Source organism: Gadus morhua, chromosome 10 (assembly GCF_902167405.1).
Source record: "Gadus morhua chromosome 10, gadMor3.0, whole genome shotgun sequence".
Taxonomy (NCBI): domain Eukaryota; kingdom Metazoa; phylum Chordata; class Actinopteri; order Gadiformes; family Gadidae; genus Gadus; species Gadus morhua.
Window position 1 is genome coordinate 11,281,671 of NC_044057.1, and position 15,660 is coordinate 11,297,330.

Here is a 15,660-nt window from a genome sequence, read left to right on the forward strand (position 1 = left end):
TATCCCGGCGTAAGTGCAGTACATATCCGAGAGGAGCTGGTCTGGTAAATAACAGGACTGGAGCTTCCTAAATCATCTGTGGTATGAGGAGAAATGAGAGTTGAGTTTCCTGCCATGGACCAATGCTTTGATGTACTTCCACTGCCTGGATTGAAGTCCATGAATTAAACGAGAAGACAAATTACATTTGTCTAGATGGAAAATATTGTGTCTACGTTGCCCTGCACCGAAGAAAAGATGAATTCACATTTTCTTCTGCACTGATTATGCCCTCAAATTACTTATTGGTATGTTTCAGCAACTCAACTCGAAGTCTAAATTCGGTGTCTACAATAACACTGGCTGTCGTCTACAGTATATTCTACTATTTTGGGTTAGGCGCTATTTCTTATTTTTATGGAGTGCCGTGTTGGTTGTTGGAAAAGATTTGTCATTAAGTGCTTTTGGGAGCTTTCATTTCGACTGAAAGTCAATGTTTTAATGTGTTCACACAGTTTTTCAAAGGGACCGTGGATGTACGATTTTATGTTAACGACCCATTAGTCATTCATCAGACGTTGATTCAAAGCAACCGTGAATTTTTTTTAACGATTATGCAGACATCTCTTTCCAAACCAACTCTAATTGAATCTGTAGACAAACGGTTTTAAGAGGGTGGCTAGGGTTAGACCTCTTGCTCTACCATGCGTACAGATTCGGCTGCACACAATTGAGTTTGAACCCAGAACCTCTCGGTTCAGAGCCCTAACCACTGGACTATCCTATACATCCTATATGTTGATGTGTTGCATTGTTTTTTAAACCAAACCCAGTACATGCTTTGTACAGCATCTACTCAGAGGTCTCCGTGTAGCTCAAGTTTACTGCACAGGTATTGAGACGGAGGGTGCGACGCAAAACCATCGGCCCGGCTAGGATGCCAGTGCCATGCGGCGTTGTGTTGGAAATTAACAGACTTCTTGTTACCTGCTGCGAAACTGCGCAACCCTTATGTACAGGTGTTAGCAGCAGGCCTACCTTTGCACCTACCATGTCGTGAACCAGGCGGGGAGGAGCCAGCAATCAGCCGAGGGCGGCGTCACGAAACAGAGCTCATTCGCACACAATAAATACCCCGACACAGGCAAGCGGACGCCCGCCTCTGCCCGTAGCGGGGTTATAAATAGAAGAATTATAGGTAGAGCAAGAATAGCATGTTTATGTCTGACGGTCAACATCGCCAGGGAAAACACTCTGCGCACATATAACACAAGGGCACGTCTATTAAAACACTGGGACTTGTTAAACGGGAACCCAGACTCGTATTGCCATGTGTGACTTTTACTTTTGTCTGCACGCTGTGGAATAAATCTGGATTATGTGGTGGCAGGAGACAGGCCTTTTGTGCTAGGCTTATGCGGCTTCGGGAAAAGAACATATTTTGCACGAAACGCATGTAACCAGGGGCCTTGTCCTGGTGAATTCCTGCCTTTCCCCCGAAAGACAACAATTTGTTTCAGAGCTTCCAATTGCAAACAAATGCTGAGCAGAAGAGCCTGTCCCCTGGGCGGAGGAAGGTGGGGTGGGTGCGGTGGACTCCCTGCGGAGGGAGACGCCAGCCCAGCTGACGTGAAAGTTGTTTACCCCAGCCAGGCTCTTTGTGTACGGCTGTTTTGGTTTCCCTGTGATTGATCGTTGTGGATGTTTGGGGACGGCTCTCCCCTGTCGGAGCGCCGAGGCGAACTGCGCGACCGCATGCGGACGGGAAGTAGAGACGGTGGCGGTGGTTCGCCGAGCGAGCGCTCACAGCGATGTGTCAACGTTTGACCTGATCGGATCAGGGTTAGGTGTCCGGGGTCAGGTGGAGCGTGGTTTGAGATCTGACGCCCGCGGACGTCGCTGTTGTCGCCGCGACGACACACAGCTGAACGTCGACTCTACGCTCATCGCAGCTCCAAGAAACAATGACATCACCGGCGAAGGAGACGTCCCCACAAACCCAAATAAGACACATGATGTCCCTTTTATACTCTCTATAAACTGAGCTCAGAGTTGTGAGGCTCTGTTTAGTTCTGAACATGAATCACCAGATATACGATGGGAAGCATTCATGTGCGCAAAACACAAATCTAGGATCAGTACAGAACAGTAAGTGCTATAGTTGAGTGAACGAACTGAACTAACTACGAAGACTAATAATAATAATAATAATAGATTCAATTTCTATAGCGCTTTTCTTACACTCAAAGCGCTTAAAAGTTTAAGACTAAGCCAGGGCTTGGCCTCCGTGGAATAAGATTAAACTACTAAGTACCACTGCCCTGCTGTCCACTGAATTTACATACAAAGGGGGGACAAATTGCTTCTGGTACCCATTTTTCCTGGACATTGGAAACATCAATCTCCTGCCAGATGCCCATAGCTGAAAGGATGGATGGAGGGGCTGGGTGGGGTCATTGGAGACCTGGATGGCCGTTTGTGTTATCCAAGCATAGCTGAACCTGTGAGTGGTAGGGTGACCAGGGCCTGCTCTTAGCTGCTCTAGTAAAAGGAGCTGGGCTAAATACGGCATCATCTGCCCCGAACCCTGTCTCACTGCGGAGATGAATGGAAAGAAAGAAAGAAGAGTATTTTCTGTTCCTTTCAGCTCGTTGAATGGAGTGAAGCTTCCTTGGCTAGCTGGGCTCCTTTTGTATGCGTTGGAGTTCACCATCGTTACACACAAGGATTTTTCCAAATGCGCACACGTGCATGCACACATCTCACACGTGCAGAAAGAAGCACACACACGTGCATAAAGAAGCACGCAGACACAAACACACACACACGTGCATAAAGAAGCACACACACACACACACACACACACACACACACACACACACACACACACACACACACACACACACACACACACACACACACACCTGCATAAGGAAACAGACACACACAGACACAAGTGCATAAAGAAGCACACACACACAAACACACACACACGCACAGACACACACACCTGCATAAGGAAACAGACACACACAGACAGACTATCACCAGTAAGGGCCGATGTGCGCCTTTTTATCCGTCCATGAAACGGTCAGCCCTTGGTATGTGTGTGTGTGTGTGTGTGTGTGTGTGTGTGTCTGTGTGTGTGTGTGTGTGTGTGTGTGTGTGTGTGTGTGTGTGTGTGTGTGTGTGTGTGTGTGTCTGTGTGAGTGAGAGGGCTGTGACATGTGGCTGACCCCTGCTTGGCCGGTGCTTACCCTACACGCTCCAGGGTGACTGCAGGTGACGCACACACGCCGCTGTCTGCTTTCACATCTGTAACGCTGTCTTCGTCTGTGTGTTGTTGTTTTTGTGTGTTAATGTGTGTCTAATATCTATATATCTGTGTCTAAATATATATGTGTGTGTCTATATATATGTATACATATATATATATATATATATATATATAGATATAGATATATAGATATATATGTGCATGTGTGTCTGTAGGAATTAGTATGTGGGTATGTATACGTGTGTCTGTGTGTCTCTCTCTTCATGCATACTTGTGTGTGTGTCTTTATGCATGTGTGTGTGTGTCTTCATGTGTGTGTGTGCACGTGTCTGTGTGTCTTTATGTGTGTGTGTCTTCAATTGTGTGTGTCTTTATATGTGTGTGTGTCTATGTGTGTGTGTGTGTGTGCCGTTATGTGTGTATGTCTCTATGTGTGTGTATCTTTGTGTGTGTCTTTATGTGTGTGTGTCTTAATGTGTGTCTTTATGTGTGTGTGTGTGTGTGCCTTTATGTGTGTGTGTGAGTGTCTGTGTGTCTTTATGTGTGTGTGTGCCTATATGTGTGTGTGTCTGTGTGTCTTTATATGTGTTTTTGTGTGCGTGTTTGTGTGTGCTCCAGAGCCACTTGGCAGCCTCAGAGTCCTGAGGTCCAGTGAGTGTCAAACCGAGGTCCCCAGAGTCCGAGTGAGGAGTGGGTCACTGCGGCGTCCCCCCCCTCCAACGGTACGTCTGGAAGACATATGTTCCATCGGGCTTCCAGGAGTCCTCCTCCAGCTCCACGCCGTATTTACTCTGGCAGCGGAGCCTGAGTGACATTATGGCGATCGTATTTCCTTGTTATTACAAGTGTCAATATTGCCAGAATCCTCGTTTTAATTATGATGAACGGCGTGAATAAAAGATCCCAACAGGCCCGGGGTCACGGCCGTGAAATCGGCAGAGCTGGTGACTCCGTTTCCACCGGCTGAAACACTGCTCCCTGCTTCATGATAGCGGCTAGTGCTAGCTACACTCACAATCCTCTTACGCACTTATTCAATGTCGTATGTCCTGGCACTTAAAAATAATACTTAGCATCGTCTAGCATCTTATCCTAGCTATTTATGTTGTGGTGGTTAAGGCTTGGCACTTGGTTCTGTGAACTTCCTTACTGTACTGACATACAGCCATATATTGTTGTTTCTCCTTCAAATAACAAATGGACTTATTGTAAGTCGCTTTGGATAAAAGCGTCTGCTAAATGTTAAAAATGTCATATGTAATCCTAGCGATAGCGTAGCTAGCACTGGCCATTTGCCTTACAGTTTTTCTCAGTCGCTTTGGTACATTTCTCAGATCAGAATTGAAATTTGCAAAACAGTAAGTGCATTTCTCAAAACAATTCGTACAAATAGCAAAACACCATGGATTTCATGCAAAAGCCAGTCTCTTGCTCAGAATCCTGTTCGTTTCTCAAAAGTAAATATCTGTGTCAATGAACATGTCAGTGCCATCACAATGACAAGTCCTTGTGTCATTGTGTACGGATAAGACAGTCAAATTGCTTAGTCATGTTATCAATATAACAGTGTACTCTGCAGGGATGTTCTGATGTAATCTATGGCTAAAGTTTTGAATACAATTATTGTAAATTGTAAGTTACACCTTAGTGTATGTGGGAGATTGATTGCAAGAGACTTGACAAGATTCACATTTACGCTTTGATTGTTTGTACTGTAATTTGTTGACAGACCATGTCATTGTTAGAAATGAGAACATAGGAATATCTCCTTAGGGTAAACTGTGCATGCATTGCTGTAGGAATTACAGTGCAGTCTTCCTACACCTCCTGACGTTCCTGTCTGTTGGTCCACAAATTCTCAGGCAGCCTCAATCCTCTTCCTCTTCTTCTTCTCTCTGGCTGTTGACCCTGTCCAATTCCTTGTCCTTACATTTTCAGACAATGTAACATTGTGTTGTGTTATACTTACCAGTTCATGGTTCAGGAGATCCACCAAAGTCAAGATTCACCTGGTAGCAATTTACCAATTCAGGACAGATTAAAAAAAAAAAGTCTAATGGAAATGTAAAGAAATATTTGCATGAATGTACCAAAGCATTTGCAACTTGTTCAAAGAAATGAGAAAATGCTTTTTGATGTGCACAAGTGACACAATGATGTGAAGATTGAACAGGTAGTTTTGAGAATTTCAATTCTGATCTGAGAAATGTACCAAAGCAACTGAGAAAAACTGTAATATTAACCTGCAGATCCAACCTACAGATAGCCTAGCTCATACTATCTTACAGATAAGCTAAGTTTCAGTGGCCTAGTACTGGCATACAGATATCCTAGCTATCTTATTAGCCTAGCATCAGGCTTTAGGTTTCCTAGCCATCACTAGCCTAGAACTAGCTTACCAATATCCTAGCTATACCACTTGCGTACTTGTCTTCTGTCAAGCAGAGTTCTTCTAATCACGTTCGAGCTAGCAGCCACACCTGTCCTCTCAGGAATGCTGACAGACCATGTGACCATCATCTGGTCACATGGTCTCCTCCTTTGGAGCTTAGGCAGGATCATCTGCTTGATAAACGCTTCGGGCCACTAGAGGAAGAGATTCCCTAACCTTGAGAACAACAAGGGTCTAAAGTATTCATTAACTCAACTAAAACAAACAAACTCGAAAATCAACAAGGATTCTTCTAGACAAAAGTCCCTGATGGCTAATCGATAAGTCGGTTGGTTCCTTAATCGTTCATCGTCAACATTTCAACACATGAACCTCTGAGATACCCCCCCGCTGTACTTTGTTGCGGAGAACAAGCGTGAGGATATCGTTCTCCTGGGAGCGCTACGGTTTACGAGGTGCACCAGGTTGGACACATTTCCCCAGCAGGTCTCGGCGTACATCTGCAAACCATTCTCCCCGCCGAGCCTAAACCGCTATTATTGTCAGGCCAGGGTGGCAGTTATTTCCCGCTCCCATTCCCATTTCTTTTTTCCTTCTAATTCAACTTTTCCTCTTTAACCTCTTTCGTCTGGTCCCTCCGTTCTGAGACGTCCGACCAGCGTGCGGCCTTTCAGTCCCCTCCTCCCGGCTGGGCAGGCGAAGCCGAGCGGGGGGGGGGAGTGAAAAGAGAGACGCCACAGAAGCGTGTTTCTGCCAGACTGCCTTTTGTCAGACGTCAAAGGAGAAGGAGAGATGGGTGACAGCTCTCTCTTCTTCTTCTCTCTCTCTTCTTCTTTCCAAAGAGATGGAAACTATTTTTCTCTCGAGTTCAAGCTGTATCGCTCTCTCTTTCTATATAATATCTCTCTCGCGCTGTCTGTCTGTCTGTCTGTCTGTCTGTCTGTCTGTCTGTCTGTCTGTCTGTCTGTCTGTCTGTCTGTCTGTCTCTCTCTCTCTCTCTCTCTCTCTCTCTCTCTCTCTCTCTCTCTCTCTCTCTCTCTCTCTCTCTCTCTCTCTCTCTCTCTCTCTCTCTCTCTCTCTCTCTCTCTCTTTCTCTCTCTCTCTCAATCAGGAATCGCTCAGCGCTCGCCAACATATTCAGCCTCCATTTTGACCGGGACAGGAGCAGGAAGAAGAGATGATGCAGCTTCCTGCTCCGTCCAACATATCTGAACCGTTAGAGCGCAGACAGGAATCAGATACGGAGGAACCGGCGTTGACTGGTTCCTTCGTCGGTTCCCCATACAGAGCCTCGTTCAGCCCGGCTGTAAACAAACTCATTATAACTCATTATTAATGATGAGTTATTGTTTGGTTTCCAGAGAGCTGCGGTGAAAACAGGCCATATAAAGACAAACACAACCACTGCACATGATGTCATTCCTCCTTAACACAGCTCCTATGATGTTTATCTTCTGCTCGTTTACAGTCCACATCCACACGAAGAGCTCTGCGCGTTTTTCTCTTTGGGCCGGTAAACCCTGAAGTAGTTTGCCACGAAAACAAACAAAGGGCATGTTCTCGTTCACCTTCGACCCCCTCTGTGTGCGTGAAGAGGGGACTTTAAGTTTTACTGGCGGTTTCGACGCTAGAGGGCACTGTTGCACCGCGGGTCCCGCCTCCGTGAGCGCACCGCTTGGCAGCGTGGAGTCTCCAACGTGTCTTTAATTAGCGGTTAAGGTTTAGACTGTTTAGTTGTCCTCTGTCTTCTCACTAGGAAAGACACATCAATGGCGAGAGTAAATAGTTTTTATTTACTCATCCTAAAATCAACATCGAAAGACAAGTTGAATAAATCAAGAAAAAAAGCACACAATGTGAAAGAAGACACATGGATGGTAACAATCAAAAGTTACATAAATACATGAATAAATTAAGGCAAAAAAAATATGCCGTTTTGAATCTAACTTTTAGATGATGACTTTGTCTTCAGACATGTATCGTGCAGCTGGGATGGTCACGACAACACGGAGTGAGGAAGGATTTGTTGCCCAGGTGGAGCTAGGAAACACAGCTGGGGGGGGGGGGGGGGGGGGGGGGGAGATGGGATGGGGGGGGGGGGGGGGGGAACAGAGCAGCCCAGTGAAGCCTGTGTTTCTGTGTTCAGTTTCTTAACAGAACGGCTTTCTGCGTACGCGTTGAGCCTGTACCCTGGTATGCTGTAAAGAGCTTTCACCACATAAACACTGACACAAATGCAAACGCACAGACACACAAGCACACACACACACACACACACACACACACACACACACACACACACACACACACACACACACACACACACACACACACACACACACACACACACACACACACACACACACACACACACACAGTTTTCCAAGTTGAAACCAGAGGCTAAATCTCTCTTTCTTGGTGATTTGTTGTCAAATACTGAAAGTCCTTGAGCTTTATTTCTGCGCAGTGACTCCAGCCAGGATATATGTTCTGAATAAAGACCCTTAAGTATTCGCCACTGCTGTGCATTAAACAAAAAAAACACTAATGTATGTGAATTCACATGCGAACATGACGCCATTTCAGTGGGAAATATCCACCGAATGTCAAACGTGTCGTACTGCAAGCCTGCTTATAGTTTTGAGCTTATTTTGCTGTCGGGCTCAATCTGTATCACTCTGCAGAGAAGCGTTACTATACAGCTGACATTTTAATGAAGGATAAAAAAGTTTGTTTGAGTTTTCCATCTTCATGCCCCTAACTTTTGTGCCTTTGTTCATTTCGGGTGCGGATCCACATGTATATTGCTCGTGTGTGTACGTGTGTGTGTACGTGTGTGTGTGTATGATTGTGTGTGTATGTAGGGGGCCTGTATAGATGTTGTGTGAGAGAATACATCTCCTCTCCACTTGCTCTCCCTGCGCCTCTTGCCAAGTAGACGGGGTGACATGAGAGCTCAGCCATCTGCGTCTCTCTCTCTCCGCCGGCCAAGCCGCCCGTAACTCGCTCCAGCTGTCCGCGTATGGAAAAGACGCCGTGCACGGAGACCGTCCAACCGGGCTGCGACCGCAACACAAAAGGAATGAAGAAGAAGAAGAAGAAAAAGAAGATGATGATAAAAAAGTTGGGGAGAGACGAGGCAGATGTGATGGCTGTGGAAGCTGCTTTTTTCTCCGGGCTCGATGAGCAGTGCTGCTCGGTCAGACAGCGGCCGAGCTTTACTGTGACTCACCGTGTCGGGGGAGTCGCAATGGTAACGTTCCCCGGCAACTTCACCCAGGACTGCTCTGACAAGACAAGTTCGTGTAGGGTTCAGAGTCGCTTCATTCTGACATGACAGGTACACCCCTGCAACAGCGAGACCGGAACGTTTCCCAGCTAAGCGAGGGAAAGGACGTGATCTGTGAAACGAAGATGTACGTCAACATCAACATCGAGGCGATCTGTGTTTTCGCTGCGTGCTAACATGTGCTATTGTTTAGTTTACGCCCTCCTCAGAGATTTGTTTTGAGTACTGTATTGCTGTCATTGGGTGTAAATACATTTAATTAGACAATGTCTCACACAAGACACTCGGGAATCTGTCAGAGTTGGCCGTCACGTACACAAACGTAATGGAAAGGAGAGAGAGCAGAGCGGGGTAGAAGGTTTAGCAAACCAGAGCCTCTGTCAAAACAGCAGACACAGCGTTGTAAAAACAACAAGTTGTGACTAAATTTGAAAGCCCTGGTTTCAGAGGAATGTCCATACCTTACGAAACAGTTCATAACATGATGGAAAACCCTTTGAAATTATCTTTTGATAGGGCTGTCAGTGTTGGCCCTGGCCTCTAGCATTTACTGTGGTTCTCTATCTACCCACTAGCTAGCAATGCTACCTTCTAGCTCTGCTTTTAGCTCTCCCACTTAATAAATCCCGACATTTTACAGGCTGTGGAAAGACAAACGACATAACATTATGACAGGCAGCAAAGTATTCTTAATACACGGCATGTTTGGAGTTGACGAGGCCACAATCTAAAAATATACACTTTGAAGGAAAAATCTGTGGTGACATTGGATACGTAGAGCTAACTGGATCTGTCTTGTCGACGTTGATTCACGGAACAAATCCTACATCCTTTCAGGTTCTATCCACTAGCTTACGCTGGAAAATGTCACTATTTTTAATGCAATTTTATGTTTTTCATTGAGGATAACAGGGGGTAAAGGATAAAGTCTAATTCATACTGAATAATATGTTATTTTATCTTATACTAAAGTTCTCAGAAGGCCCCCTGATGAAGTGAAAAACAAAATGGAGAAATGCAATAACTGTCGATCATTCCCTCCTGTGAGGTGAACCTGTGAAAGGGTGCCGTCAAACGTTTGAACATTGCTGAGTGAGTTCTCAAAGCTGATTTTCATTACCGGCAGGCCTCAGCTCCTCGTTCAAAGATGCTCTGTCAAATCCTGCCGATCTTATTTTACTACCGTACTCTCCAGCGAGCCGCTGCTGGCTTGCGACTTCATTAAAGTGCTCCCATCGCCCGTCGACCACAGGCCCTGCGTAGAATAACACGTCGTCGCAGAAGAATAAAGAAATCCTATTCAGAGCGGCGTCAGGGTATTTTCCTTGCGGACTCAGCGCGTGAGTTTTTTTTTTAATATAATCCAATATGAGCGCGTCTAAATCCCGCCTGTTATAAATGACTGTTTTCTCTCCAGGTGTTTTCACAGTCAATTAACCCTATTGGCCGGTGTCAAGTGGAGAGGGGTGCCAGACGGTTGTCGGGGGTTACGGAGGGGGTTAACGGCGTCGGGAGTCTGGTTGCACCGGGACCCGTACTGAATGTACCTGGGGTTTTCCCAAGGCCGAGGCCAGTCGCAGTGTTGGGATATTTCTGGAGATATTAATGGTCCTGAGGTCATTAGACGGGAGATGGACTGGTCTCTACATTTCTATTTCAGTAGAATAACAGCAGGAGGGCTTTCTGGGGTTTTCCACGACATTAAGGTCTCGTCTGTGACGTGCTTCTCTCTCTCTCTCTCTCTCTCTCTCTCTCTCTCTCTCTCTCTCTCTCTCTCTCTCTCTCTCTCTCTCTCTCTTTCTCTCTACCATCCTCTCTCTCTCTTTCTCTCCTTTTCTCTCTCTCTCTCTCTCTCTCTCTCTCTCTCTCTCTCTCTCTCTCTCTCTCTCTCTCTCTCTCTCTCTCTCTCTCTCTCTCTCTCTCTCTTTCTCTCTCTTAGGAGCTATACCTACCAGCCAGGCTTCGCCTGACACACAAGGTGACACCTCCCCTGTAGAGCTGCACACACACACACGCACACAGACACACACACACACACACACACACACACACACACACACACACACACACACACACACACACACACACACACACACACACACACACACACACACACACACACACACACACACACACACACACGTTTCTGATCCATTCATCCTACACAGTGTTTAGACAACCGGACAGGTTTTACATTTAACCTAAAACATATATTATAAATTAACAGTCAGCAGACTTATGATAATTGAATGCAATATATACCGAACGTCAAGTGTATCCAGTATATATGATGCATGCCACATTAATAATATTATATCACATAAATAATATTTACACATATAAACATAATGGTATATGTGTATAATAGCACTACTGTATAATATATGTATTTTTGGCCAATGAAATTGGATTCTGAAGAACCTTCTCTGTGGTTGACTGCTGCCACATTAGACCCTCATAGCAGGGGGTAGTTGAAGGCGGTGTTGTGCGTGTGTGTGTGTGTGTGTGTGTGTGTGTGTGTGTGTGTGTGTGTGTGTGTGTGTGTGTGTGTGGCCTGGTTCCACCTCACTGTGCAGAACAACGCACACACCAGGCTTTGAAGGGCTTTGGGTCAGAGAGAGGACAGGTGGCATCGCTGCTGAAGGAGAGTCTGACCTCCAGAGCTGTCCCTCCCCAACACCACTCACCCACTGAGAGACTCACTCTCTCACTCAGAGCTGTCCCTCCCCAACACCACTCACCCACCGAGAGACTCACTCTCTCACTCAGAGCTGTCCCTCCCCAACACCACTCACCCACCGAGAGACTCGCTCTCTCACTCAGAGCTGTCCCTCCCCAACACCACTCACCCACCGAGAGACTCGCTCTCTCACTCAGAGCTGTCCCTCCCCAACACCACTCACCCACCGAGAGACTCGCTCTCTCACTCAGAGCTGTCCCTACCCAACACCACTCACCCACCGAGAGACTCGCTCTCTCACTCAGAGCTGTCCCTCCCCAACACCACTCACCCACCGAGAGACTCGCTCTCTCACTCAGAGCTGTCCCTCCCCAACACCACTCACCCACCGAGAGACTCGCTCTCTCACTCAGAGCTGTCCCTCCCCAACACCACTCACCCACCGAGAGACTCACTCTCTCACTCAGAGCTGTCCCTCCACAACACCACTCACCCACCGAGAGACTCACTCTCTCACTCAGAGCTGTCCCTCCCCAACACCACTCACCCACCGAGAGACTCACTCTCTCACTCAGAGCTGTTCCTCCCCAACACCACTCACCCACCGAGAGACTCACTCTCTCACTCAGAGCTGTCCCTCCCCAACACCACTCACCCACCGAGAGACTCACTCTCTCACTCAGAGCTGTCCCTCCCCAACACCACTCACCCACCGAGAGACTCACTCTCTCACTCAGAGCTGTCCCTCCCCAACACCACTCACCCACTGAGAGACTCACTCTCTCACTCAGAGCCGTCCCTAGCCGGTCAGAGTGTTGGCACACATCGCCTCTGTCATCACCGTTAGAGGTTGTACCTCACTGGGAGAGCGTCGCTGATAGAGGTAGAACCTCACTGGGAGAGAGTCGCTGATAGAGGTAGAACCTCACTGGGAGAGCATTGCTGCTACACATAGTACCTCACTGGGAGAGGGCCGTGGAGAACTGGGTGACTCTTCTCTGAATGTTTGGTCGATTTAAATTCCTTGGCCGTGTGGCGAGGACGAGGAAGCCTTCCCTCTCTGTGTGTTTAAAGTAGAACTCTGGAAGATTGTATATTATCGCATTGCTGGCGATTTGCATTGCATGAAAGTACGTTCACTTCGGCTGAGTTTTGCTTTTCCAAGCAGGGTTCCAAGAGTCTAGGAACTGTACCTACAGAATATTCTTCACCTCTTTGTTTCCAATAGACTGTTCACTCTCTAACCCCTACCTGCTCCTTAATGACCGGACTCTGTACTGTCTAACCCAGGGGTTCTCAAAGTTTTGACAACTGAGGGCCAATTTAGGAACCCAAAATTTGACTGAGGGCCGCCAGCATCCCAGTGGTCATAAAAAACATTGCACCATGGACCTCCGGGAGTGAGGTCAAGTGAGGTCTAAATCACGAAACTGAGGTTCAGCCTTTCAAAGTAATGTACAGTCGGATTAAAACTAACAAATGTAAAAGGATTTAAGTGAAAGCTAGAGACTCGACTTTTCTCTTTATATTCATTTATTTTTGTTTAAATTAATATTGATATAATAATAATAAAAAAAAATATATATATATATATTTTTTAATATATTTTTTTTATCTAACTTACATAATTATGTATGTCATTGCGGGCCGCCAGGAATGATTCCGCGGGCCGCACTTTGAGAACCAATGGTCTAACCCCTGCTGGCTCCTTAATGACCTGACTCTGTACTGTCTAACCCCTACTGGCTCCTTAATGACCTGACTCTATACTGTCTAACCCCTACCTGCTCCTAATGACCTGTCTCTGGACTGTCCAACCCCTACTGGCTCCTTAATGACTTGTCTCTGAGGTCCGTGTGTGTTGGTTGTAAATCACGGTCTCTGTTTTCTGTCCTCTCAATGGAGTAGACATAAATAAAATATTTACATTAGCCTCTGGCCTTGTCTCCATGTTCATGCCTCTCTCACACACACACCCCCGCCAACACACACACACGTCCAGTCCAAACACAACCTGATGTATTGGAAGCTCGGAGCGTGATTAGAGGAATCCTCTGCGGGTTACGTCACCGCGGTAACGGTAAGCGACGCGTAGTGATGGGTCAGTCTCGGCGATCACCCGAACTCATCCCCCCCTCCCTCCGTCCGAGGGCGGGGTATTTAGGTGAAGTTTGTGTGTGTGTGTGTGTGTGTGTGTGTATTGGAATGGGTGATGGTGGATTGGAAAAAATATACAGACCCTCCACAAGGGAGGGTCTGTATATTTTTTATTATGTATCTATGCATGCTTGAGTGTGTGTATTGGTTTGTGTGTATATTTCATGGTGTTTTTATGTATGAGAGTGTGTGTATATGTGTTAACGTGTGTGTGAACGTATCAGTAAGTCTGTGTATGATTTTGTGTGTGTGTATGCATGTATGTTTCAACGTAATGTGTGTATATATGAGTCGGTTTGTTTATGTTAAAAGGGTGCTTGTGTACAGCAGGTTTGTTCACATGTTTGTGAATCAGAGGAAATACACGCGACGGTGACAGAAAAACTAAAACGGAGAAGTCTGTTTGTGAGAGGGAAAGTTAATCATCAATCATTCATTCGGGCCTCTCGCATTCCTTGCATGTGTCTCTGTGGGCCTCTGGAACTGCTTTGGAGAGGAGATGAATTATAGAGTTATTATTTAATAACAGGGAGCATGGAGAGAGCGTCCAACGTCCTCCAATGCTCCTCAACAATAGGGTCCAACTAACGTCTGCGTTCATCTGGTCTCAGGGCGGGGACTAGAAGATTTAACTACCAGGGCCTAGAGTATGCTGTTCACCTCCAACATTACAACGATGCATCTGCTTTATGGCAGCACCTGACGAATGGCTCAAATAAAGTCTCCCGTTTTCTGGTTCCTCAAATTAAATCCCAGTCCGACCACCCGTGGAGAACTCCTTAAAGTATTACAGTTGGATGTGAATCTCAGAGCTCGGTGTTTAATGCACAGTTCTGGTGCGGATGCATACCGAGCTCCTACACATGGACATTGCAGGTGTAAGGAATGGGTTTATGAAGGATTTCGCTGTCTCCTCCGCTGTAATTTCCTACTTTATTGCACTGTTAAAATAATTGTCCACAGCGTGAATGCGGTCAGAAGGAGAGCTGAGGGGTTTGTGCAGAGTTCACCGCCATGCGTGTAAACATAATGAGGGAAACTGTACACTGAACGGATTTAGATTGAGACTACTGCATTAATTCCACAGGGAAATCCGTTGAAATTGCTTAAGTTGAAGTTGGAAAATAAGTATAGGATCGAAAATTTAATCAGTGAAAATGTAAAGCTTGGGTTAAGAGTATGAACATTGGCAGTTTATGCGATTGGCTGGCCTTGAGGGCGCCTTAATGAGAGGACAAACCTGATTGGCTGTTAAAGACAGCCCTAGTGAGGGAGAAGAATTCATTGGCTGGTTTAAGTTACAGCTTTAATGAGGGAGCCAAGTGGATTCGGCTGGGGTTTCAAGAGAATAAGACTGATTGGCTGGGGTTTAACCCACCCTTAACAGGAGAGCCAAGTTGACTGGCTGGGGATACCAGAGCCTTACAACCTGATTGGCTGGAGTTACAACAGCCTTAAAGTGCGAGCCAACTGGATTGTCTGGGGTTACAACAGCCTTAACAGCCTCAGGACCTGATTGGCTGGGGACACCACTGCCTTACAACCCGATTGGCTTAGGTTAACGGGGTGCTAATGTGAGCAGAAACAGTCGGGGCTTCTTGTCTGGCGGCTGACCGGACCAGAACAACTAGAGCCTTATACTGAGCTTGTGTCCCGGCACAACCCGGGCTTCCCCACAGTAAAAAGCCCCGCAGCTCCAAACTACCTGTGGCAACGAACTACAGCTGCCTGCCCCTGCCCTCCTCCGCCTGTAACCTATAAACACAACAAGTTGTTATAAGGGAGGAAAAGCCAAGAGTATGGAAATAATTACCTCCAAAATAAGGAGCAAATACACCATAAAGATACAGGCTGTGTAGTGTATGAGTGGGTCTGTAACTCGTGTT